Source organism: Pinus tabuliformis, chromosome 6 (assembly GCF_031772625.1).
Source record: "Pinus tabuliformis cultivar Carrire ecotype Pingquan chromosome 6, CPIR1, whole genome shotgun sequence".
NCBI classification, from domain to species: domain Eukaryota; kingdom Viridiplantae; phylum Streptophyta; class Pinopsida; order Pinales; family Pinaceae; genus Pinus; species Pinus tabuliformis.
This window is the reverse complement of record NC_142292.1, coordinates 1,230,725,750-1,230,752,801: the sequence shown is the minus strand read 5'-3', so window position 1 is coordinate 1,230,752,801 and position 27,052 is coordinate 1,230,725,750. Positions and strand designations below refer to the sequence as shown.

Genomic DNA, 27,052 nt, shown 5'->3' with positions numbered 1-27,052 from the left:
TTCAATTTACTCCTTGGGCGAGACTATGTTTATGCAATGAAAGCTGTCGTATCGACACTCTTTCGCGTGATGTCTTTCCCTCACAATGGCAGTATTGTGACTGTAGACCAGCTTTCGTTCCCTAGTCTTTTTTCAACTACCAATAATATGACACCCCTAAATGTTCCTGATTCTAAAGTGGTATCTACCCTGCCACGGGTTAATTATGTGGCAACCGGTCCCATGATTTCAGTTACCGATGTAAGTGAGCCTCTCACTGTTTGCTCATCTTCCTTTCATTTAGCTCCGGTAATTGACATGGAAAACTCTATGGGATTACTTGAACACGATGTTCTTATCCCTTTTGAGTCCCTTGACATGTGTTCCTTCCCAAGAAGTATTCTTCCTTCGGATGAAGACCTCTTGGAAGCCATGATCAAGGTGTGTCCATTGACATGTCTTTCCTCCAGTTGGAAGCCATGATCAATGTTACGAGGATAGTTTTTTCTTGTATCAACCTCGTTAAAAAATGAAACAGGCTGTCATGAGGACAGTTCTTTTACTGAGTCAACCTCATTAAAAAATGAATCAGCTAGTTTTTAGGTCATATAGATAGTTAGAAAGTAGGATTGCGAGGAAAGTTCCTTTTACTGTGTCAACCTCATTAAAAAATGAATCAGTGTGTGTGAGGAAAGTTCCTTTTACTGTGTCAACCTCATTAAAAAATGAATCAGTGTGTGTGAGGAAAGCTCCTTTTACTGAGTCAACCTCGTTAAAAAATGAATCAGTTTTGAGATAGTTCTTTTCTTGTGTCAACCTCCTTTAAAATGAAACAACTCCCTTTTCAAGTTAAATATTGAAAGTAAACCTTCATTTCATCCAGCCGGTTGAATGCAATGAAGCCTGGGGGGCATGCGTCATTATGCTGGGGGCATGCGAACTTTTTGAGCATAGTTCCTTGTCTTGTGTCAAGCTCGTTAAAAAATGAAACAAGGGTAGGTTAAGTAGCTAGATTGTAGAGAGTAGTCATGAGCATAGTTCCTTGTCTTGTGTCAAGCTCATTAAAAAATGAATCAAGGATTTTAGAGCATAGTTCCTTGTCTTGTGTCAAGCTCGTTAAAAAATGAATCAAGGTTTTTAGAGTTAAGTTTTTGTTAGGTAGATTGTAGAGAGTAGTTATGAGCATAGTTCCTTGTCTTGTGTCAAGCTCACTAAAAAATGAAACAACTCCCACAATTCTTTCCAAGATCTTGAAAGTAAAGCTTCATTCCATCCACCTCATTGAATGCAATGAAGCTTGGGGGGCATGTACCTTGGTTTGCATCTTTATGCTGGGGGCATGTGAACTTATAACAAGCATAGTTTTTCGTTTCAAGCTTGCATAAACATGAAACTGAATCCGAGCATAGTTCTTTTCCTGTGTCAAGCTCGTTAAAAAATGAAACAAATCCTCCTCTACTTGAGTCGAGAGATTGACTAGATCTCGTAAATGTTAAGTTGTATATTTAGGTTAGTTGTTTCGGTGTTTTGCATAATTTTCTTACAGTTTTAGGTCAAAGTCTTTTAAATGATCTCGTCACTAAACCTTCATTTCATCCAAATGGTTGAATGAAATGAAACTAGGGGGGCATGCACTCTAGCAGTTATGCTTAGGGGGCATCAAGCACAGTTTTATCTCTGTTTCAAGCTTGTGTAAAAATGAAACTACTCTGAAGCATAGTTTTTCTCTGTTTCAAGCTTTTGTAAAAATGAAACCTATCTCGAGTCAATTTCAGTTATTTTCAAGACTCGTTAAACTCATGAAAATACCGAGATTATTTTGCTATCTTTCATTCTCGTAAAACAAATGAAAATGCCGAGATCTTTCCGTCTTTTCCTACTCGTAAATTAAATTGAAAGTCGGCCATTGAGTACATTTTTATCATTTTTTCGAACTCGTTAAAACTTACGAAAAAGTGAAAACCATGAGTACATTTTTATCCCTTTTTCGAACTCGTTAAAACTTACGAAAAAGTGAAACCTCAGAGTCATCTTTTAAGCCCTTTTCTGACTCCTAAAACATGAAAAGATCGTCGAGCGTTTCTTTTACACTCGTTAAAACGGAATTAAAAGACGGTCCCCTTTTAGCTCTTTTCTGACCGCAAAATCAGGAAAAGATTGCCGGGTTTTTGTCGTTTCAAACTCGATAAGGAAATAAAATGATGTGTCCTTGATCGCTTTTTACTTTTCAGGTCAACGACACTATTATGAAAGTACTCCTTGGTCGCAAGATCAAGCGGTTCCCCCAGGTATTATTTTATACTTTTTCGGGCTTGAGGGACACAAATGTACGAAAAAGTTCAACGTGGAGTCTCCTTTAGTTTTTTCAGACTCTCTAAAATTGAAAAACGCCGAGTTTCTCCTATACTGGGCTCGTTAAACTTTTACAGTAGAGGACCTGTTCAATTACAAACAGGAACGAACCACTCCTTCCTAGGGTTCGAATTTAAACTAGGTTGGACTCGTCCGAAGGATGAGCTTATAATCAAGCATATGTTATCCTCCTCAAGCTTGTTAAAAATAAAGAGGTACTTGCCAGAAATGGTGGGGGAAAAGAGAGAAGAATGAACCTGTTTGTTACCTTTTGTCTCAAAAGAAACTTTATTACCACTCTTGAACACGACACTTTTCATTCACCTGGGTTGGGAAATCTTTTACCTCACAGTTGATCAAACCACTTTGAAAGTCTTTAACCGGGTTCCGGGGATTAACTTTGAGTTATTCGTCACCAAGCCATCTGTCGTGTCGTTATGTGTTCAAGAGGTTTGCAAGCAAAACTTTCATCTGCAAAATACTTGTCATCCATTTGACCATCCCTGAGTCAGTCCTTACAGCAACATTTCTTCAACTTGAACAATGATTTCGTGTTGCGGGCTTGCCTGCAACGGGTCGCTTTCTATCGACATCAGCACATTATCTAGAAAGATGACTTAGGAATCGACAGTACCTTGAAGTCTGCATGCATCAATGGCAGATTTCTCGCCTTTGACGTCAGTTTACATCATTGACTTTCGATCAAAGGATTCCGTGAAGTGTTCGACATCAAAACATCTATTCACATTTCACGGGTTGTGCTTGGTACTTTGAGAACCATTGACATTACTGGTGGTCTCTCCCACGCTTGTTAACAGTTTACATCATCGACTGGTAATCAAGTGGTTTCTAACATGTTCGACATCAAATCATTTAATCACATGGCTAGAATCGTACCAATTCGGGAAGTAGAAGTGAAGACCCTGGATCTAGTTTCTACCATCCAGGCTGCGAGGAGTTTTGTATTCATTATCTATGTAGACTAATCATAAACAGATGGCTGCGTCCATACTGTGTCTATAAAAGTCTATAAAAATGATGTACTGCAAGATCATTCCTGTATCAGAGTAGTTAGTCCATTAGTTAAAGTTTTGAATCTGAGTATGGGAATGCCTACCTCAGTGATGATATAATCTTATACATGTATTTTGTGTTGAAAATTGCAGGTTCCAACCAGGTCATCCACAAGACAATCCTTGAAATGATAAAGCGCTTCACCCTTCCTAGAATTACAAAACCCTAATCTATTCCAGGCTTCGCACTTTAGGGGGCAATCTGTTACACTAAAAAATGTCACCATGACTATTTACAATTAGTATGGCTCAATCAACAGTCATGCTACCCTCTTAGGCAAGTCTTATGCCTCTGCTATCCATCTCAAACTCAAAAAAGAGAGAAAGTCTTGTAAAAAATGTGTTTATCTCTGGGGACGCAGGTTCTCTCAAGCCTTACCTGCGGGGACGCTCACAATGTTCACAAAGGCTGCGTCCTTGGACGCTCTGTATGTTAAGGGACAGGTGCGTCCTTCTGTAAAAGGAAAAATGCGCAAGTTTCATCTTAAAAAAGTTACTTGTGGTTACTTCTAGAACTTTCTAGAGGTCGGTTTGATGAAATGGATGCGCCTCCAGTTGGTTCATGTATCCCTATTAAGGAGGAACTTATCCCATCAATAAGGGAGCTATCCCACCCAAAGAGGGGGATTATCCCATTGATGGTGGACCTGAATAACCTCTTTACAGCACTATAAATAAAGGCATTGAGCCAGAAGGAGAAGAGGTTGAAGCTATACATTTTCTTTGGGTAAATGCTGCAGGAATTAGGACTCCCATTTAGAACCTTGTGAGGAGAGATTGTCTTTGCTTGATTCTACTTGGAAGTGGGTGAGCTTTGTCAAAGTAGAGGAAAACCCTTGATGGACCCTGGGAGGAACTTGCACAACACCAAGGCCAGGTTGTAAGAGTTTCTTTGTTTCGTTATTAATACAAACTGGTTCATTTTTCTCAATAGCTTGTGTTAATGAGTTATTTCATGTGTTCCTTGGTCTGCATGTTAAATATATGTTTTATTATATGAAATGCAAGTGCTTGGTAATTGTTTGATTGTTTGTGGTTGCAGGAATTGACTTGAAGGAGGAGCTCATCCGGATCGGCAAGGACGGACTACAACAACCGCGTTTTGGAATAAGGTAAGCCTAAACACTTGTAGTTTTCATGTTTTAAAAGGTATATTTAGAGAAAGATCACTCCATTTTGTCTTGTTTGTCGCTAGAGAGTTTAGACTCCTAGGGAGGTCAGTTGTGTCCGCACAAACGACTTTTTCCGCCACGACACCCTTTGGTGTAGAATCAAATGAAACAACAAGCATATCAACATCATAGTGAAAGACGTTTTGATGTAGGCGATTGGGTATTTCTACGGCTACATCTCAAGCAAGTTATTTATGAGAAGGAAATGTTGGCAATACTACATGCACTTAAGAGATGGAGACCTTACCTAATGGGAAGACACTTCAAGGTAAAAATGGACCATGATAGTCTTAAATATTTTTTAGAACAAAGATTATCTTTAGAAGAACAGAAAAAATGGGTCACAAATATGTTGGGTTATGACTTTGAAATCATCTACAGAAAAGGGAAGAAAAATTTTGTTGTAGATGCACTCTCAAGAATAGATGATGATGTGGAAGCATTGTTTTCTGTTATTTCTATTATCCAACCAGATTGGATAAACGAAGCAAGGGATGAATGGAAGAAGGATGAAGAAGTGTGGCCACTCATTAAAAAGTTGCAGAATATCACAGTTCAAACAATATCGCCAGAACTTGAAGAGGAAGAAAAAATCATATTGGAACCTGGAGAAGTCACAGAAACAAGAACCCGACAGCTATGAAATCAATCAATTTTAGAGTATCTCATCAAGTGGAAGAACTTACCCGCTGAAGATTCCACATGGGAGGACAAGAATTTTATACAGAAGCATCAAGAACTACTCAAGCGTTGAGGACAACACTTTTGGAAGGAGAGGGGCATGTTAGGTCCCTATACTACTAGTGTAACCCCTTATTGTTAATAGTACAATCCCCTTATTATATTGTTGTGCCCATGTAGTCCCCATATTGTTATTATTGTTCCCCATAGAAGCCCACTATTGTTATTATTGTGCCCTTACATTATTATTGTTATGTCGGCTCTGATTATGTTATGACCCCTTAGACTCCTATATATAGAAAGGAGGTCTTGTCATTTGTATCATCCAAGAATTGTTCATTTGTGTAATGTAAAGGAGGTCGCCCCCTCGAAGAGGCTTATTTTGAAGGCTTTTATCTATCTTTTCTATCTTTTTGTGAGATGGTTTCATAACACGATGCAAGTTCAATAATGCTAGAACTAGTGCTTGATTGATCTTCATCTTTAGCTCCCCAAAGGCTCTTTTCTGACCCTTTTCCCATTAGAAACTCTTGACACTTGATGTTATGGCATAGATTCATGTTTCTACTACTGAAAATGAGGTTATTAATTTCCCCTTGTAATATGCTTCCCCAATGAAGCTCCTTACCTCAAAAACATTGGTAGGAATCAACCAATTCATGATGCCATCCATTTTGGCAAGAGCCATCTTCATCTCTACTCCACCTATCATATACCCCAGATACACCAAATATTGTTCCTCAAAGTCACAATTCTTGATATTTTCTAGTAGTTGATGCTTTTTTAATGTCTCCAACACTGACACCAAATGTGATATGTGCTCCTCCCAAGTAGAATTGTATACCAATATATAATCCAAATAAACAATAACAAATGAATCTATAAATGGGCACAATATATAATTCATTAACCTCATAAACATAGTTGGTGCATTTCATGGGCCACATGGCATGAATAACCACTCATACAAACCTTGCCTTGTTTTGAAGGTGATCTTCCAAGTATCTTCTTCTCTAACTTGAACCTGGCGATATGCATACTTTAGTTCAAACTTGGTGAAGTATTTTTCTTGCTATGAATGATCTAGCAAATCATTTATTCTCGAAAGATGGTACCTATTCTTGGGTGTAATTTTTTTCAAAACCCTATAATCTATACACATTTTCCAAGTCACATCCTTCATTGGAACAATGAAGATGGATGACCCATATGGTAATGTACTTGATCAAACAAAACCCTATTCCAATGTTTAGAGATAAGGATTTTGGCAATAGTTGTATCTCATGCTCCACTTCTCTCCTGGGTGGTATCCCTTTAGGCTCTTGGGAAACATCCATGTATGCTTGTAGAAACTCTTCAAGTTATTGTTTTTGGTTTCTTACTACACAACTCTAAGGATGTCTTTTCTCTCACTAACTCATATACAAGTTGATTTTCTCTTAAAAACAATAAAATGTACTTGTTGTTGGGACTAATTAATTTCTTGGCTCGGTTGGCATGTACCAAAATAAAAATCAACTTTTCTTTATGTGCATTGACGATGAATGGTATTCCATACTTGATGAGGTGGTACTGGTTGGCTCTTCGAATGAATATTGCATCCTGAATCTACATATAAGTACTTACAAACACTACTCCACATACATCAAGGGGAACTACATCTAATTCTACTTTATCAATAAAATTAGGACTGGTAGCAATTCTTATTTTGCACTATTTTCTTACCTTTAACTCTACATACTTCTTTACCCATCCCAATTGATGTGGGTTTGTATGGTCATGAACTTTTAATCCCAAATTGTTGACAAGATATATTACAATGATATTCTCTTGCAATCCTAATTCAAAGAGAACATCAATCTTTTCTTCTTGACCTATATCTTTATGTGGAAGAGTTTGGCCATTTCCTTCTCTTCCTATTGTTACACCTAAGATTATTTCAACCTAGTTTCTTGAATCAATGGCCATGAGATCCTTCTTATATTTCTTTTTGTTCTTTAGGTTAAGCTTTGGATGCAACTTCTAACACTTCTCCTATGAATGTTTGTTAATTCTACAATGGTCACAGTGGTTGTTGGGATCTTTATACTGGTGTGATATGGATGTTGTAATTTTATATTTTCCTCCTTTTTGTTTCTTCTTGCCCTCAAAAGAATCTTGTTACTCCTTTTGTTTCAATGCACTTGATTACCCTATATTCAAGATTATGTTCTCCAGGTATTGTTCCTATACACAAGCCTCATCCACCAAATGTAGGTTTGAAAAGCATCACTTTCTTCCACAAATGGCTTTGTAGACCCCAAAGATACTTGAGGAGTACATATAGGTTCTTTGGGGAGATACCCAACATTATGACCATATTTCTAACTTATGTAGTGTACTCTTATACATTATGCCTCTTATTTCTGCCTAAGGTAGTGGCATCAGATCCGTTAGTCCTCTACATACCCGATAGGGTAAAATTCTAACTTTATGGGGAGTTTAAAGTCCTATGAATTAGCCACTGGAGGCTCTCCCTCCAACCCCAAGGTCTATGTGTGGCTCTCCCACCAGGCCAAGGCATGTCCCTCTAATTTTAGTCATCCAGATTAAATATTATGTTCTTATTCTATATTATGAAAACTAAAATAAACCTTTAATTGCTACAACCAATGGTCTAGATTCACAAGATATATACTAGCAAACCCTTTTAGGAGAAACCCAAATGGAAGGTGAGGTTGCTCTGCTCTTTTTATTTGAATAGAAAATGGTTTTGAGTACAAAGAACTATGGACTGTGGCCTATGGGCTACTATAATGCAAAACCCTCTCTGTGTGATCTCTCTCTATCCCTCTTGGCTACTCTGCTCATCTGTGGAACAAAATTCCCTTGAAAAGAATGGAACCCATTTTCCTCCTAGTGGCCCAATTATGACATAGCCCTATAGCCTACTAGTTGTTAGGCTTGACTCCTTCAACTCTTAACTAGAGCTACACTATGGATTTTTCTAGAGTATTCTTCATCATGATCACCTGGATAGCCCCTTTTCCATGAATAATGGATGGCAACATGGCATCCTCTTGAATTATGGTGGTTAAAATAGGAAGGGAAACTTATAAGTAGCATAACTTTTGCATACAAACTTCGATTAAGGTGATTTTTATGTCTTGGAAACGTCTCTACATATAGAATAGGAGGAAAAGGTGTGGCATGAAAGAGAGAAATGTTTTACCCCAAAAAACATTTTTTTGCCTTAAAATTCTCTTAGAAGGTTTCTTTTCCCAATCTACCAAATTACGTCCCACTGGTAAAAATGGTCCTTTGAGCTAATTCCTCCACTTTTCACTCTAAAAGCATCGAGATGGATGAAAAACATTTTAATGATCTAATATGGATCACCAATATGGGAATATATGGGGTTAAATGTACATGAAATATGTAAATGTATATGTAATGGGTTTTTCCTTCTCTCGTTGCCCATGTGGCTTGTTATGACCCCAAGTGGGGGCATATGTGGGGTTAAGTGAACATTTAATATGTAAATGCATATGTAATAGGGTTGGCCAACCCTATTACATATGCATCTACATTTAACCTCACATTTGGCCCTCCTTAGGGTCACAATTGGACACAAGGGCAATGTGTGAATATATACATAAATAGACCATATATTCATTATTGGGGACATGTGACTTGGATGAATGAGGTTCTCCTATTAATTAAGGTGTTATTGTGTAATCTATCTATATTATCTATATTAGAGTTGTGCTACATGTTCACATTGTTGGACATAGAGTGTAATTTTAATTTTTATGTCTTTGGATCATAACATTTAGTATTGAAGCATATGAACCCAAAGTTATGCTACTTCAAACAAGTAATCTTCACATTTTTACTAAAACATTTTTCTAAATGTTTTAGATGGCAGAATTTTGCGAATATTGAGGGGTGATCTTAGGTAACATCTAGTTAAAATCATGGATTTTTTTCTCCATACTTCCATAGATATATGCTATATAAGTTAGGGTTTTTGATTGGTCTTGAAATACATTTCGAACAAGCCATCTCAATATCTTCACTATAATTCTTGTTAGTTGACTTTTAAGACCATGAATTTTTTTATGAAGGGAGTATACATCTCCAACCACATTTGATAAAAGTTTCATATTCCTTATCATTATACTTGTGAATATATACTCTGTGGAAGTTAGCGCTTGTGAATGGTTCTTAAATTAACTTCAAATAAGTGACCTTGGAAGTTTTACAATAATTTTTTTCAAGAAACTTGAAACCACACGATTTTGAGCAGATTGAAAAATCATCTTAGGGTATGTGTAAAAAAATAGAATTTGGTATGATATAATTTTGAATATATACAATGCGGAATTTAGGGTCTATGAATGATTCTAAAATTATTTTTTGAAGATGTCATCTTGGTAGGTTTCTTGTAATTGTCTTAGAGGAGTCTCAGACTATATAATTTTTAAAGACCTAAGGAGAAATAATGAATTACCTCAGGTAAAAAAAAATTATAGTCATATTCATAGTTTGGACTAATGGAAAGCTTTATAAGTTTGATTTTAGGAAGAGGCCAAAAATCAGAAATTTTTGAGAAAGTTATCATAACATCACTGGACACATCAAATTTTGATGAGACCTCTAGAATTTTAGAGAAGACGTATACAATACTACAAGCCAAATTTTAGACTAAGAAGGGTTGAAATCACTAAGAAACAATCGGATAATGGTTAGTTAGAAGGATATACTACAAAAAAATGTTTTAAAATGTATATTAAATTCAAACTACCATAACTTTTGATATGGATATGATTGAGGTAATTAAGTAGTTATTGGAAAGAGAAAATATAGTAGAATATATAAAAATAATGATCATAACTATTAGAGATAATTATTGTTAATGTATTTCCCCGAGGGGTGTGGCTTGTTGGCCAAGAAATGTACTACTAAGGCATTTGTTTCATTTTGCAGGTCATGGGTTCAAACCTCAACTTACATGTGCATCGTGCTTGGGGACAATGTGATTTCACTTGGACGTTATAGTGGCAGTTATTCGGGATCGACCTCGTGTTACGTAAGTACGCAAGTCGATGCATTATCAATTCCACCAGTCATAATATATATATATATATATATATATATATATATATATATATATATATTATATATATTGAAGTTTTAAGTTGAGATTTTGGGTTAGACCTTAAGTAAGAAGTGATGGAGATACCTAAATTTAGTGGAGATGAAGGTAACAATGAAATAAATCATAAGGTTGAGGATGGCCAATGAAAATCGTATGTAACCTTAAAGGGTAGGGAAATAATTTTATGGTGAATCATTGAAGTGGTACCATAGTTCTAATTTTGAGACTAAATGTAACATCACATGGGATTTATTTGGAAATTTATTTTCGAAAATTTGGATCAAGGATACAAAATTGAAGGACATGCATAAAATTCAAGATGATTTGGAACAAGATAAACAAGAGATTAAGAAGGGTGATGAGATATCTAAGATAAGAAAAACATTAATGAATTACTCACTATGGAGATTGAACAATTAAAAAAAGGAAAGAGTAGGAAGAGGAATTGGAAAAGGGAAGAATTGAAAAAGAAATATGAAGAAATATATATCTTATGAGATCATAATAGAAAATACTCTATGATGTTACGATATTGAAATATAGAAATGAGCATTATTAAAGTAAAGAATAAATAAGGATCTTAGATGAAGAGACTACCAAAAGACTTAAAGGAGAAATTTTCTAGAAGAATTAAAAAGCCCTAGACATGGATGAGGTGAAATAAGAAATATAGTCTATAATCGAAGAAGGGTGTCAAATTTGATAGATGGGGTCACATTGCAATTTGAAAAAGAGAAAGAAGACAAGATTCAAGAAGGTATCCAAAATATACTTGAAGTATTTGAACTACGTCTAGAGGATGTACATGTCAAATAAACTGGCATTATCTGCAAGGCTAGAGTAATCAAAGAACAAGAAAGTAGGATAGAGGAGGCCATTTTCACTTAAAATAAGACAATGAAATATATATATATATATATATATATATATATATAGATATTGAATGAATCCATAAAATGTGAAACCATATCGACGTCCTCATTACCAAGACATATTTCAAGGAAGACAAAAATATAAATATCAACATTGTCAAGAAAGAGAAGAAGATCCATATCAATTGTATCAATGAGTAATATTGAGTACTCATCCATGTTCATGTAATATAGAATCACTAAATCATAATTCAAAATGATGTTATTAGAGACAAACAACTACTACAAATTGAAGATCACCAAACCATTAATCAATAGGATGTGATCAAATACAAACAACTAATAGAATTAGAGAAGCTAAAATAATAATACATGGAATCAAAGGAAAGAAGACTATGTAATAACCAACCACCAAGGATTAAGACTGAAATATCCCTGTGTTTGAATGGATGAATCATTATTAATGGAATGAATAATGTAGGAATATAAGGGAATTCTATTGTTTGGTTTCATCAAATGTAACATCCTTAACAATGAATCTCTAAGGTCAAAGACTTTGAAGCATGGTACTATGTTAGACCCCAAAGGGGGAATATATCAAATTAAATGTATATGGTATGACCTTCGGAGGGGCAGTTAACCTTTATGGGGTTAAATTTATATGTAATAAGATCAACCTAGTGATGAATGTACCACATGGGAAATGTGTCAATAGGTATATATAGAGATCATATAGTCAGTATTGAAGACATATGATTTGGATGTGTGAATGTATTAGGTGTCTGGAGGAGTTACTCCAATTCTCTCAGTAATTATTTTGTAGCTTATTTGTCTTATCTATATTTGTATTCTGCTCCATGTTAACATTGTTTTACATGGGGCGTATTTCTGATTTTTATGTCTTTTGATCATGACATAGCCCCTTCATCACTAGGATGACCCTATTACATATATATTGACATGTTACATATACATATAATCCCATTTATTCCCCCTCCTCCTTGTGGTAATAACATAGTACCTTCCTTAAAATATCTTTATCCTCGAATCTTTTTTCTTACGGGTGTTACATACGATGGAACAAAATGATAGGATTTCCTTATATTCCAACAATGTCATTGTGATTTATGATTACTAATTCATCCAAAATCACTTCTTTTTCATCTTAATCCTTAATGGCTGGTTTCTAAATATTTTTCTTTCATTTGATTCCATTTCTTGTTGTTTTGACTTCTACAATTTGTAGTAGTTAATGGCCTTCAATAATATCATGTCCAATGACTATTGGTGATTTCCAACTTATTGTAGTTGTTGGTATTCAATAACATCCTATTGAATAATGATTTGGTCATCCCCTATTCCATGAATATTGATAGGAATTCCATCATCTTCCTTGATAATTCTTATATGGATCTTCTTATCATCCTTGATAATTCCAATATTGATCTTCTTGTCTTCCTTGAAATATGTCTTGGTAATTAGGATGTTGATATGGTTTCATATTTGAGGCCTTTCATTCACTCTTCATGCACATTTCATCTATCTTTTTTTCAAAGATAATGGAATATTTTATCATCTTTCCTTGGTATTTGGTTACTCTAGATTTTGAGGTAATAACATCATATTTGACAGGCACGTCCTCTATATGGAGTTCAACTACTTCAAGAGTCTTTTGGATACCTTATTGAATATTGTTTTCTTTCTAATTTTAAAGTTACAATTTGACCATGTCTATCAAATTATGATTGTCTTCTTCAATTCTAAACTAGATTGATGGTTTTACCTCATCAATTTGTAGGGCTTCTTCAATCTTCCTATAAATTTCCTCTTCAAGTATTTTGGTAGTCACTTCATCTAGGTTCATTATTTCTTCTTGATCCGGATTTAAATAGGAACAAAACAAATTACAGATATAACCATAAATACATAGATGCAGCAGAAATAACACTTCGTTTCACTAATATAAAATACTAAAATATGCTTACAAACATAATGGAAATAAGACTAGCTCATGTGATGGTAGCTTATCTTTGAGAAAAGATGTGGCGGCTACCTGCCTCTGAACTAAGTTAGAATGAGGCCCAAGGGCCTTTTCATTATTGAACAATAAGAGAAAACCCTAAACAACCAAACCCTAACTGGAGTAGATGTAGCACCAAGAGTTTATGGGCCCTGTTTGGGTTAGTTGGGCAGCCAAATTCCCAGGGTTGTAACTTGGTCATATTATATCTGTTTGACGGGTATGATACCTCGTTCGAAAGATATCTCCAAGGACTAAAACAACCAACACAATTGCTATAGATATCATTGAGAAAGTTTTCCAAAAGAACGTTGTTTAGGGCCTCAAAACGGCTCCGGAAGTTCAAGGCCCAAAAAACTGCCAAAAACAGTAACTTGTGCTACAATTAAGGAAACTGAAAAGCTGAAAGAAACAATGGTGAGGGTCCAAGTGGAATAGGAGGGTGGCCACCAATATCCACCTAGATCAGTCCTCCCCCCTTAGGAAGCAATGGTCCCCATTGCATTGAGTTCCTCGATGAGATGAGGAAACTTCTGCTGAACTTGGTCTCTGGTGAGCCATTTGCCTTGGTGAAGGAATTGGCCTGATTTGAAAACTATATATAGTCATATCCTTTGTTTTCGAGTTTTCTTTATCTATGTGTCCATGATATGATCAGTTGTGGCTTGTTCCATGTAGTCTGGGTTGAGCTCTATTGGTGTGAGTTGTTCTGCAATGTCAGATGTGTCCAACAATGGTGGATAGTATGGCTGAAGGCGATATACATTGAAAACTGGGTGCACGCCAAGGAATGGAGGAAAGTCGTGCTCTAAAGCATTGTTTTCCATAACATTGGTAATGGTGTAAGGACCATATCAAAGTGGTATGAGCTTCTGATGGGCTCTTGTAAGAAGTTCTTTCTGTAAATGCAACCAGACTTTGTCACCCACCTGAAACTTGTGTTGCACCTGATATTGATCATGTCACTGCTTATACTTGGCATTTTCCACAATGGAGTGGAGATATATCGGCTTGTTGGATAGAGGTGCTCTAGGAGTCATATTGAACGAATGCTTGACCTGACAGTGCAATGGTACCCCTCTGGGTGAGGAGAAGATGTCCCTATATTCTTTCATGACCATATGCACATTTTTTTGCTACGTGGAGGAACCCTTCCAAGGGGCCATGGATGTGGCTACAATACTCTCCTTACTTTGAGAGTGAACCAGAAAGAAAATAAATTTCCTAGTCTGGGAGATGATCTTACTACATTTCTTAGCAGAGATGAAAGAGTTGGCAGTATGTGAGGCTACCTTCAGTATCCTATATAATGTATTACCCAAAGAAATAACCACAGAGCGAGGTCTAGACTTATATATAGCATGTCGCTTCCACAAGTATCTTTTTCCTAATAATACATCAGAAACGTCGCGAGGAGAAACATCACACAATACCTCATCTATGAAGGGCTTGATGTTGTAGGGAAGGCGGCACTGTTAATTGACTCGAAGATCTCGTCCATGGCGAAGCCACTCGATGTTGTACAACTGCGAGTGTGGTATGGTCAATAGGCCCAGTCGTTTCATGACCTCTGCTGAAATGAGGTTCTTTTGGCTGCCACTGTCGACAATGAATTGCAGCGGCGAATCCTTCACCCACATTTGTGAGTGGAAAAGACCTTCCCCCTCCTCTGGACCTTCAGGATCATTCTTCTAGATCTTGGTAGTGGCAATAGTGGCGCTAGGCTCCGCATCAATAATCTGCTTCCCTTTGTCATTCCCCTTGTCAGGTTCTGACTTAGGGTTGGAACATCCATCTGATTTTGAAGCCTTCAACTTAGCCACTAGTGACTACTTGGTCCAACACCCACTTGTGTTGTCTGTGGGTCTCTTATGGAACTCACACCACTTTCATGTGTCCTTATTTGACTTCGTGGTGGTGTTATTTTCTTGTAGCTTCGACGAGGTGTCTTGGGTCACCCCGCCTTGGCTTTGTCCTTTGTTCTTTGCATACACAGATCCAAAGTCTCACTTCTTTTTTTTAAACTTCTGCTCCATATTGACATCATATCGGTACACCATGCCAAGTGAGGAGATGTCCAGGAAATCCATCGCATCCTGGATGTACTTGTGTAGGCAGTCATGGTATTTGAGTACCAAATTCTGCTCAGAATCCTTGATACCCAACTTTGTACGAAAGGTATGAAAAATATTGGTAGACTCCAACACATCTTGGTCCCTTCCCTGCCACAGCGTGGTCCACTTTATGTATTTATCCTCATAGCTTCCGATAGGGTAGTACTGCTCCATGATGGAATCCTGAAATGAATTCCAAGTTGGTGCGGCTGAAAACGTTGAGGTCGTACTATCATCCTTCTACTCGCAGTATGTTTCCCACCTATCCTTGACATGGGGGGCGGCTTTGAGAAGTGCAAAAGTGATCTTTTCCTAGCTAGAAAAACCATGAACAGGAAAATATCCTTCTAGCATATTTAACCATTTATCTATGGCATCTGCGTCTATCTAGCCCTCAAATTTGGGAATGTCAAAGTTAACTTGTACCTTAAAAGGTCTGGCATTTCCAGAGTAGTTGTTGGAAGTAGATGTGTCGCCCTTGGGTAGCCGCAGAAGGATCAGGAAAAGTTTCCATCATCTCCATGCCAAGCGAGGAGATGTCCAGGAACTCCATCTCGTCTTGGATGTACCTGTGTAGGCAGTCGCAGTATTTGAGTACCAAATTCTGCTCAGAATCCTTGATACCCAACTTTGTAAGGGTATGAAAAATATTGGTAAACTCCTGCGCATCTTGGTCCCTTCCCTGTCGCAGCGTGGTCCACTTTTTGTATTTATCCTCATAGCTTCTGAAAGGGCAGTACTACTCCTTGATGGAATCCTGGAATGAATTCCAAGTCGGTGCGGCTAAAAACAATGAGGTCCTATTGTCATCCTTATGCTCGCAGTACGTTTCCCACTAGTTCTTGATGTGGGGGGCGGCTTTGAGAAGTGAAAAAGTGATCTTTCCTCGGCTGGTAAAATCATGAATAGAAAAATATCCTTCTTGCAGATTTAACCATTTATCTACGGCATCTGCATCTATCTGACCCTCAAATATGGGAATGTTAAAGTTAACTTGCACCTTAAAAGGTGTGGCACTTCCAGAGTAGCTGCTAGAAGTAGATGCATCACCCATGGGTACCCGCAGAAGGATTTGGGCAAAGTTTTCCATCATCGCATTCCTTTATCGCTCCAGGGCTTCTTTGAGCAAGATTTTGATAGGAGCTCCTGCCCCCTCATCTTTCTTTTCATCCGCCATGGGAGGCTATCGGGATTTGTGAAGCTAGTCTTGCGAAGGTTCGACTAGTTCAAACCTTAACTCCTTATATCCCAACCTCGTTGGGGACATGCAAAGAAAAATAGAGAAAGAGAAGACCGTTATGATACCACTGATACGAATTAAACAAGAACGCAACAAATTACAGATATAACCATAAATACATAGATGTAATAGAAATAACACTTCATTTCATTAACATCAAATACTGAAATATTCTTACTAACAGAGTGGAAATAAGACTAGCTCAGGCGATGGTAGCTTATCTCTAAGAAAAGATGTGGTGGCTAGCTACCTCTAAATTGAGTTACAATGAGGCCCAGGGGCCTTTTCATTATTGAAAAATAAGAGAAAAACCTAAACAACCAAAACCATAACTCGAGGAGATGTAACACCAAGAGTTTATGGGCCTCGTTGGAGTTAGTTGGGTAGCCAACTTCCCAAGGTCGTAACTTGGTCATATTATCTATGCTTGACGTGTATGATACCTCGTTGGAAAGATCTCTTCGAGGACTACAACGGCAAACTCAATTGCTCTGGAAATTGCTAAGTAGTTTTTCCAAAAAAAAAAAAAAAAAAAAAAAAAAAAAAAAAAAAAAGTCATTTAGGGCCTCAAAACAGCTCTGGAAGTTTAGGACCCGAAAAACGGCCAAAAATAGTAAAGTACGCTACAATTAAGGAAACTGAGAAACTGAAAGAAACAATGGTGAGGGTCCAAGTGGAATAGGCGGGTGGGCACCAATATCCACCCGGATCACTTCTTGACTTTCATAGTCCTTATTTCCTTCTTTCAAACTCTTAACATCACTTACTAGTTTTATATTATGATTTTGAATCTATATATTTCTTCATCTTCTTTTCCAATTCTTCCCTTGATTCATTCCTTTTCCAATTCCCCTTGCTACTTTTTCCTTACTTTAATTGTTTAATGTCCATAATAAGTGCTTCATTGAGGTTTTTTATTTTATACAGCTGATCACCCTTATTCTTGATTTCGTCTTTAGCTTTTTTTGATTCCTCTTGAATTTTATGCCTATCCTCTTTAGCTTGTTCTGATTCCTTGATCCATTTTTTAGAAACTAATTCTTCAAATACATCCCATGTGATGTTTCATCTAGTCTCAAAATCAATACTATCCTACCACTTCAAATATTCAACATAAAAGTATTTACCTCCCCATGAAGGATAGATACCATTTTCTTTGACTATCATCAACCATTCCCTAGGATTGATTTCGTATTAATATCCAACTCCACTAAATTTAGGTATATCCATTACTATTTAATTGAATTCTAAGCCAAACTCTCAAATTAAAGCTTGAAGATATTAAAAACAATAATTTCTTATGGTTATGATTCTTTTTTGGTATATTTTCCTATGTTTTCCCTTTCCAACATTTGTTGAATCACCTCAATTGGATATCCCAAGCAAAATTTTTTGATATTGTGAAGATAATATAACTTTTAAGACATTGTTTTATAGTTTTCCCTTGTAGCCAAGCTTTTTTCTATTGTATCTTTGCAATTTCAATCTTTTTTAGTCTAAAAATTCAACATATAGTACTCTAATATGTCCTCTCTACAATTTTAGATGTTTGATCAAAATTTGATGTTCCAAGTCAAAGTTATGGTAACCTCCCCAAAACTTGTTGATTTTTGGCCTCTTCCCGAAAGCAAACATGTGAGGCTTGCCACCAATCAAATTTCTTAATATAATTCTAAATCATTTACCCCGGTTACTTTAGTATTTCTCCTTAAATCTCCAAAATGTTCACAATCTAAAACTCGTTTGGGACAAAGTTGCAACAAACCTACCAAGATGCCTTATTTAAAAACGAATTTTAAGATCATTCACAATCCCTAACTTCCATAGGGTATCAAAAAGAATCATAGCATATTATATTTTTTTTTTAATTTCAAGGCATATGACAAGGTGTTGTCTCAATCTTTTGAAATTTACACGATCTAAAGCTTCCCAAGAGAAAATCATAACTAAAATTCTAATATCATTCATATAAATTGATTTTAGAACCATTCACAAACCCTAGATTCCAAATAGTATGTTTCTAAAAGTATAGTGTAATAAAATATGAATTTTTTACCAAACATACATTGAGATGCATGCTTCATTCATGCAAAAATTTATGGTCTAAATCATACCAAAAATAAGTTATAGAAAAATGTTGAAGATGTCACATTTGAAATGCATTTCAAGACTAATCACAATTATAAATTTTACAACATATATCTAAAAAATTATAGAAAAAATATCTGAAATTCTTACTATATATTGCCTAGTACCTTAGAATAAGATACTCAAAATATCATGATTTGAAATGTCCTAGAAAAAGGCGATAGAAAAAATTCCAAGATGAATTGTTTGAAGCAACAAATCCATAGGTTCATATGCTCTAATACCAAATGGTATGATCCAAATATATACAAATAACTCCAATTATAGATAGTAAAGATAACTTACACAATAACTCAAAGAATAGGAGAACCTCCTCCAAACATGAATTGCATTCCTCCATCCAAATCACATGTCCTCAATAATGACTATATGATCTCTATATTCCTATTCACACATGTCCCATGTAGCCCCTTCATCACTAGGATGTCCATATGACATACAAATTTACATGTTACATGCACATTAAACCCCATACATTCCCCTTCTTGGGGCCATACCATATACACTTAATGCAATATAGGCCCACCCTGGAGTCATAACATAATTTGGCCTTTTCAGACTTAATCATCATGACTTTTATTTGTCAAATTTAGTATTCAAACCCATCTTGGAATAGAAATATTAGAGGATTCTATGTTTCTTTCCAATATTAGAAGGACTCCTTTCAAAAATAATTATATAATCAACATAAAGAAGAAGAGAATTGGATATACCAATGAGAGTTGGTTTAACACAACATGCTTCCTCCAGATGCTCCTATAACATATCAATATATATGTTGAATAGGTTAAGGGAGAGTGGACACCCTAGCTTGACTCTAATATTGTAGTTAATTTATTTCAACCATCCCCTCCTGGTTCTAAACTTGGCATTGAAAGTCAGAGATAAACTTGTCAAAACATCTCTCAACTCAAATGGAACATTTATCTCCTCTAACATCTTCCAAATTTTTGTCCTTGGTGTCAAAATATTTTTAAAGTAAAAAAAAAATGGCATATGAGATCAATTTTATTATTACAACAATCCTCTACAATGATCCTAAGAGTAGCAAGGTGGTCCACAGTTGAATGCTATCTCTTAATCCTGGATTTTCCTTTAGTTCTTTTTTAATGTCTTTCTAGTTAAAGGATATTCTTTTCCAAATTAATTTTATACAACTCGGCTAGAATGGGGCTACGCATAATGGACATATATATAGAGGGAATTCTTTTATATCCATTTCTAAAAATAGGTAAAATGAATATTTGCATCCATGGATTATGCAATATTTGCTTCAGTGCCAAATTAAGGAAATTATGAAGGTGAGGAATGAGGATATGCCCTTTGATTTTAAAAATTTAACATAGTAGCCTTCAATTGCTTCTACTTTCCTAGTTGTGAGCTACTTAACCCCAAACTCTATGTCATCTAAAGAGAAAATTTAACCCTTTACAAGAATGTTTGAAATGGTTTCAATGGAATTGGGGAATCCATAAACATGTTTAAGGTAGGAATTCCATTCCTTCAAGGAAATCATATTATTATCTTTAGTTTTACAAATTAAAATTTTCCTCCAAAACCCACCAGTATCAAATTTAGAAAGGTGCAACAACTCTTTATTTCTATTTATATAGTACACTTTCTTCCTTTTAATAAGGATTTTTTTTTGTATTTAACATACCAAGTATGCATTTTATATTAATTTGCATTTATGATTATACTAAGGATTGGTAGTTCTATTATTGCTTTTATATCACACCTCAATAGAGAAATTGTTAAAGTAAGTAGAGGGGGATATAATAAAATCACAATAGATATTAGTTGTGTTTTCCTTGTAAGTTAGGATTTTTATATCCCTATTTAAATCCTTCAAGAAGAGATTGAATTACTTTTTTCAAAATGCGGGTACCTTTGATAATCAAAATTTTCCTTCACATGAATTTTGTGAATGGAAAAGTTTAGAGTTAGGGTTAACGTTATATAATCGAATTTAGGATCATGGTCATTTAAGAGATAAAAATTGAATATTTGGTTGGAAACAAGGATATTGGATATCAAATAGTCCACAACGCTATAGCTAAGATCATGACTACAAGTTCATCAAGTTGGATATTTGCCACATCATTACACCATTTCAAATTATATGGTCTTGGGACCTACAAAGCTTGATTAGTTCAGTACCAAACAAGTTCCCAATCAAATCTTTAAATTTTATTCTATATCTACTAGCTAAATCAAAGTCATAATCCAGCCATAAAGGGTTAGGATTGCAACAACTTCCTAGAAGAATAACTATGTTAGGTGTAATTCTTCTAAGCATTAAAGCATCGTAGAAAGAGGATATTACCTTCGCTCCTTAGGTTATGAAGATATTGTTTTATGTATTATGGGGGAAAGACTTTATCTAAATTATTTTTCTTATAAAAAGTATAATTAATAGGTGAGAAATATCAAATTTCTATAAATTATCTAACATTGATGTGTGATATTTCAATCACACGTCAAGAGTTTATAGTGTGCATTAAATGGTGATGGTATTTAGCAATGGATCATGAAGGAAAAATATTTGAGAAATTAGTCTTTGGTGACATGGATTAAGGATGGGGCCCGAGTTCGATGTGTTCTTATATATTTTGAATAATATGATGAAAGCTAAGCATTGGTTGATTGGGAATTTGAAATGGCGGATTGGGACTAGTACTATGGTGGAGATCAGTCTAGATCCCATCCACAGATTTCTTAGAGATCATGTCTTGTCTACTCCTCTTATCAAGAATATTCAAAATCTAGGTGTTTATTTCATAAATCAAATACAGGTCACATATGGCCCTTCCTTCTTATATCCGCTATGGATAAGAGCATAATATCTTGAGTTATATGGTGCATTGGTTGTGCCTTGGGACAGGTACAAGCATAAACTATACATGGCTAGTATTTCATTAATAGAAAAAGAGGATATCTACATGTGGGACGGTAAATTTGTACAGGGTCAGATCTCGATGGAGGAAGCTTACTAGTATATATCACCTGTGCCTTAGCATTCTATGGCAAGAATATGGTTTCGAAAAATTTGGGGTTGAAACGTCCCACTTAAACTCATGTTTTGGTTGGTTGGCTTAGCAAAACAAGATATTGACTTAAGATAATTTATGTCGAATGGGAATCATTGGCCTGGGTAGATGCATTTTGTGTAGATCAAATCTTTAGGGTGAGGTCCATATTTTTCTAAAACGTCCAATTGTGGTTTCAATATGGTATGGGGTGCTACAAACTTTAAACATATATTCTGATTGGAACTCATCTACTATGGAATCTTGTTTACAGCATTGGAGGTTGGGATACAAGGAATATCATACGCTTCCTTTATATATCATTTGGGGCATTTGGAGATGCCATAATTCAATAATATTTGAGAGTTATTCATTGAATATAAATTTAATTTGCATTAGGATTGTTGCTTTTTCAATGAAATTAGGTTTGTGATTGACAAGGGACCTATGAGGCACATTCATCCAATGAATATTCGAGGCAGGAATCCTATGCGATATTTCAATGGGGCACCAAAAAAATATGAATTTGTGGAGCATACATAATTATAAAGCCTATCTATCATTATCATTTCAATTGGAATGGTGGTGTAGGCTCCAACATCATGCAAAGGTATTTTCCCTATAGGCGGTCTTATATTGTGCAAAGTGGCTATCTATCAAGACAATGGATGTATTTGGAGATCTAAGGTGGTCATAGAGTGTTTTTCGAAGTGGTCTACCTTCAACCCTCCATTAATGATAAATTGGTTTCAAAGCATGGGGCAGTTGACTGAACTTTTCCAAGCGGTGACCTTCTCTCACTTATACAAGGAACAAAATGGCATTGTGGATGTACTATCCAAGGTGGGGCACAAATATCTATGTTGAGAGATTTTATACATTGCCAACACAATAAATTTTAGGAATCCACAAAAATACTTTTCACATAAGCACTAACTTTAGTTATGTGGATATATTGTTTACAATTAGTTGTATATGTTGGATATTTTGTGATGACGAGAGACAAAATATGGTCATTTTTGTTTGCTTTTTTTATATAGTGAGTATTAAAAACTAGGACCATGTTATCATTTTATGAAATTAAGTTATGCACAGGTTTTTTGGTGGATAATTTGGCTCTTGCTACATGTAAACAACTGATATTAATACAAAGCTTGTTGGTTTTCTCCTTTCTAAAAAAAATAAAATATTTCTATGCAAATAAAGTGACAAGAAAAAATGTATACAATAAAAATAAATAAATTAATATGCATAAAAAAATTATGCATAAAAATGCAAATGAATGAATTTTTTATATAATGATTATTTAAAAAAAAAAAAAAAAATTATACAATATCTAAATATTAATAACCATCTATGGCATGATTTAGGAAGAAAGCAAGGTGAGGAGAGGGAGAAGCCAGTTGAACCCTCATGAAACAACTAGTGACAATGTGGCAACGACATCCTTATTCAATAAATACATCGAAGATGGCATTTAATCCACCTTGGGTGTGAAATATTAGGATGAAAACTACAAGTTGATAGTGTTAATTGCATTCTACATAAGGAATTGGAAATCACCATTGATGGAATTTATAGTCACCAAAAATAGTGTCATATGAATATGAGTCATGATACCCAAACTCAAGAACTTGCATCATTTTATGTTATCTGCATTGGGATTGCATATAAGAAAATCATTCCATGATTATCAATGTAACTACGAAATTTCTTGTCTTTTTGTTTCTGATAATATTGAGGAAAGATCGGGCCCTCCTTGCTTCGTTCCATCTTCCCACTCTTGACAATCTAAAGTGAGTTAAAGAAGCACCTTACTTAGAGTGGAGTTGGTTCATATTTCTATTGGTTTTTAGGTCACCAATAACCTTGGCTTTAATTCATTGCAAGTGGTAGTTGATCTTCAAAGAATTTTGGTGCCATCTTAGGTCTCTTGGGATGAGCTAATCCTTTTCATCTCTAGAATTGCATGCATTAGCACAATACAAGTACTCTATTATTATATCTCTCTACTTTATATCAAGCTCTTTTGAAAACTTTCTTATCCACCTAGGCATGAGGTTTAGTCGAACGGGCATCTATCTCTTCTATCATGTTCCTTGCATTGGTTCTCACCTTGCTAGCAATCTTGGGATTGTGAATGAATATCTCTCAACTCTCCCTCTATTAGTTAGCTCTTCACCCCCTCCCCGGCACCCCACCAAGGCCTATTAGCAACAAATTTCTCCCTTTTATCCTTGATATTTTCCCCTATTCCTTGTCATGTTGCACCAAAGAGCTAGATCCACCAACATAGAGCTCGTAGTTCTACTAGAAGATACCACCAACATAGTCCATTAGGAGTATAATAGGAAATTCAAGATATTGAGCAAGAGGTCATTAATCATTGAGAGAATCACTCAAATTTAGATGTTATGGCAACAATTCTAGATTGGGTACTAAACTTGGGTAATGTTCACACCCATCAAAACCAATACTTACACATTGTTGACCATTATTGACATGTTAAGCACCTCTTAGGAAAAGCATTGTTCGAATGCAATGAGAGAAGGGACAAGCTACTCGACATAGAGAAACCTCATTTGCTTTATTAGGATATCGATGGAAGAATGGAATGAATAGAGACCACAATAATTTAATGTAGGGAGCCACCTTCCGCTCAGAATCTTGAGCAACTAGCACCTATAGACTTACTTAGAGTTACTTTATTGGCAGCATCTAGCAATACTATCTTATTTTTTAATATTCTCTAGCTATATGCTTTTACAAGTTTCAGTTAATTTGTCCATATCTGGACACTCACAATTGGCCAAAGATTTCCACCTTTTTATGGCTCTTATGTCATAATAGAATTCTGACTTGGGATAATCTTCGGAAAAGAAGCTTCTTGGGTCCATCCATATGTCTGCTATGTAAGCAAGAGGAGGAAACAGCCATACATCTTATTCAGACATGTCAAATGGGTAGAAAACTTTGGGAAAAGGTCGCCTTCCGCTGCCAAAAAGATGGTCGAGTGTAGGGAGGTCTCAAAGCAACCATCCGCAACTGGATTCAAAAGCCATTTCAAAGTAATCTTCTTAATGCTATGTGGCAAATTATACCGGGCTTACTAATTTGGAACATCTGGAAAGAGCGAAATAGAAGAGTTTTTAAGGATCAAATTATGCCTTTAGAGCAAATCTGGACCAAATTTCAGCAGAACATCATGGAATCTCTATCGATCAAAGAATGGTCCGCAGAAGACCTCCCCACTTTACCACAGGAGAAAACAGTATGGGACAATTGGAGAATAAAGATAAACCAACAGCCAATAATAAAAAAGAATCCCACAATGCAGGTAAAAGAATCAAGTCAGTGGACACCGCCTCCCACCAACATGTTCCAGCTCAACTTTGATGGCGCATCAAAGGGAAATCCAGGGAAAGCAGGGTATGGAGGTGTCGTAAGGGATCATAACGGCAATCCTCAATGCATTTATCTGGGCTCAAAAGGTTGGGACACTAATAACTCAGCAGAATTGGAGGGGCTATGGAGAGGTCTCAAAATGATTCATGAAAGGAGAATGTTTCCAATCATCATAGAAGGGGATTTGCAAATTATAATTCAAATGATCATAAATCTCAGGAATGGATCTCCCATTCACAAAGTCAGCAACAGCTGGCGAATGGCTCAGAGGTTGGAGCTGTTAAATAGTTGGCTTTCTAAACATCAAGCGATCTCATTCAAACATACTAGAAGAGAAGGAAATAAACTTGCTGACTTTCTTGCCAATCTTGGAGTGGAGGCTGAGGTAGGTTATTTCGAAGGGTCTTTAACCAGTATAGCCACCGAGGACCAGCTTGCACAATTCCTTGAAATTGTTAACTGGGACAAATCTCAGAAGGAAAACACACACCCGGATGCGGGTGGTATCACGTCAAATTAATGACAAGCCGCATACCAAAGGCAGCTGGCAGGGCAGACAGCAGGTGGATTGTTTGCCGAGGACGCGTAGCAGGTGGGCAACAGTGCTTAAGGGTATGTGAATTCATTTCTGGGCAGTCTCGAATGTTGGTTCTGCAGGCCGGAGTTAATGCAGGCATGAGTGATCGGCAGAGAATTTGTTATATTGCCATGGATCGGTTCATCACACCTGGTTCAGTTACTGGAGCGATTCATAATGCGGCAGAGCTGTCTCAGAACCTCTGTCTAGTGTTCTGAATCTGGCTATTAGCGTGGATTGGTAAACTCCTTGAAGCTGTTTGCGTTCCTCAGGTAATTGATCTTCTCTGTTTCAATCTTTCTGCTAGTCAATTTGTGCTCTTGAGGATGCCTCGACGCCGCGGTGTTCCTCGCAGAGGTAGTCATACAGGGAATAGAGGCCAATCTTCTCGCCCTGTTCCTCAAAATGTCATTCCTATTGCCTCTGCGTCTCCTTCTTCTTCGCCTCTGGAACAAGCCAGGCCCATTCCGAACAGTTCATTCCAGACCGCCAGATTCACTTTCCAAAGCCGGCTTAATAGACCCATTTTGACTGCAAGCCTCACTATCGTTCTCGCGGAGGAAGATAGTAATCAGGTTAGCTCGGCTAACACGACCCCCTCTCAGTCTCAGGGAGACAGCGTGCTTCTCGGGGACCTGACAGGGATGGTGTTCCAGGCAGATAACCAGCAAGAAGGTGGCCATGTCTCGGAGGTGCCACAACATCCCGTGGATCCGACTCAAAGTGATATTGTGCCTTGCGGCCCGACTCAGTGGGCAGGTGGTGTTTTAAATTTGGTGACCACTCCTGATGGTGGCGAACCTGTTTATGATGACAGTGGGTTTGTGACCTGGGTTGCTTCTACCAGTCAAGCGGAAGCGGAAATGCCAGACTCATCAAAGCATGCAGATTAGAACTGTTTCCTCTCTGCCGGGTGGTCTAAGTAATTTTGGGTATGTGTCGTTAATTCTGAGGATAGATGTCTCTGTCTGGTCCATACTCTGGCTACGGAGAGGGGCCAATGTCATTCCAGTCTCTGTTTTCTGTTATAGATATGGTTATGTTAGCTGCTTCTCAATTTTTGTGGTCAATACAGGGCATGATGAACTCAGTCTGGGTAATCTTTTTAAGTATGTCAGTGCCCGAACCAAAAATTTTGTAGTATGTTTTGTAAATTCGGCATCAAGCCTGAACTGTAAGGTCTATGAGTTTTTGGTAGAGGAATGGTCGCGGCCTCCTCAGAGGTTCTAACCTCTTTGTATATATTTTTA

At 36.5% G+C, this 27,052-nt stretch overlaps 1 protein-coding gene across 5 annotated transcripts in view; it reads right to left on the bottom strand.

Moving 5' to 3' along the window:
* Positions 1–27,052, bottom strand: part of LOC149263138 (MADS-box protein JOINTLESS-like) — a 459,590-nt gene that overhangs the window by 290,873 nt on the left and 141,665 nt on the right. The window lies entirely within an intron of this gene.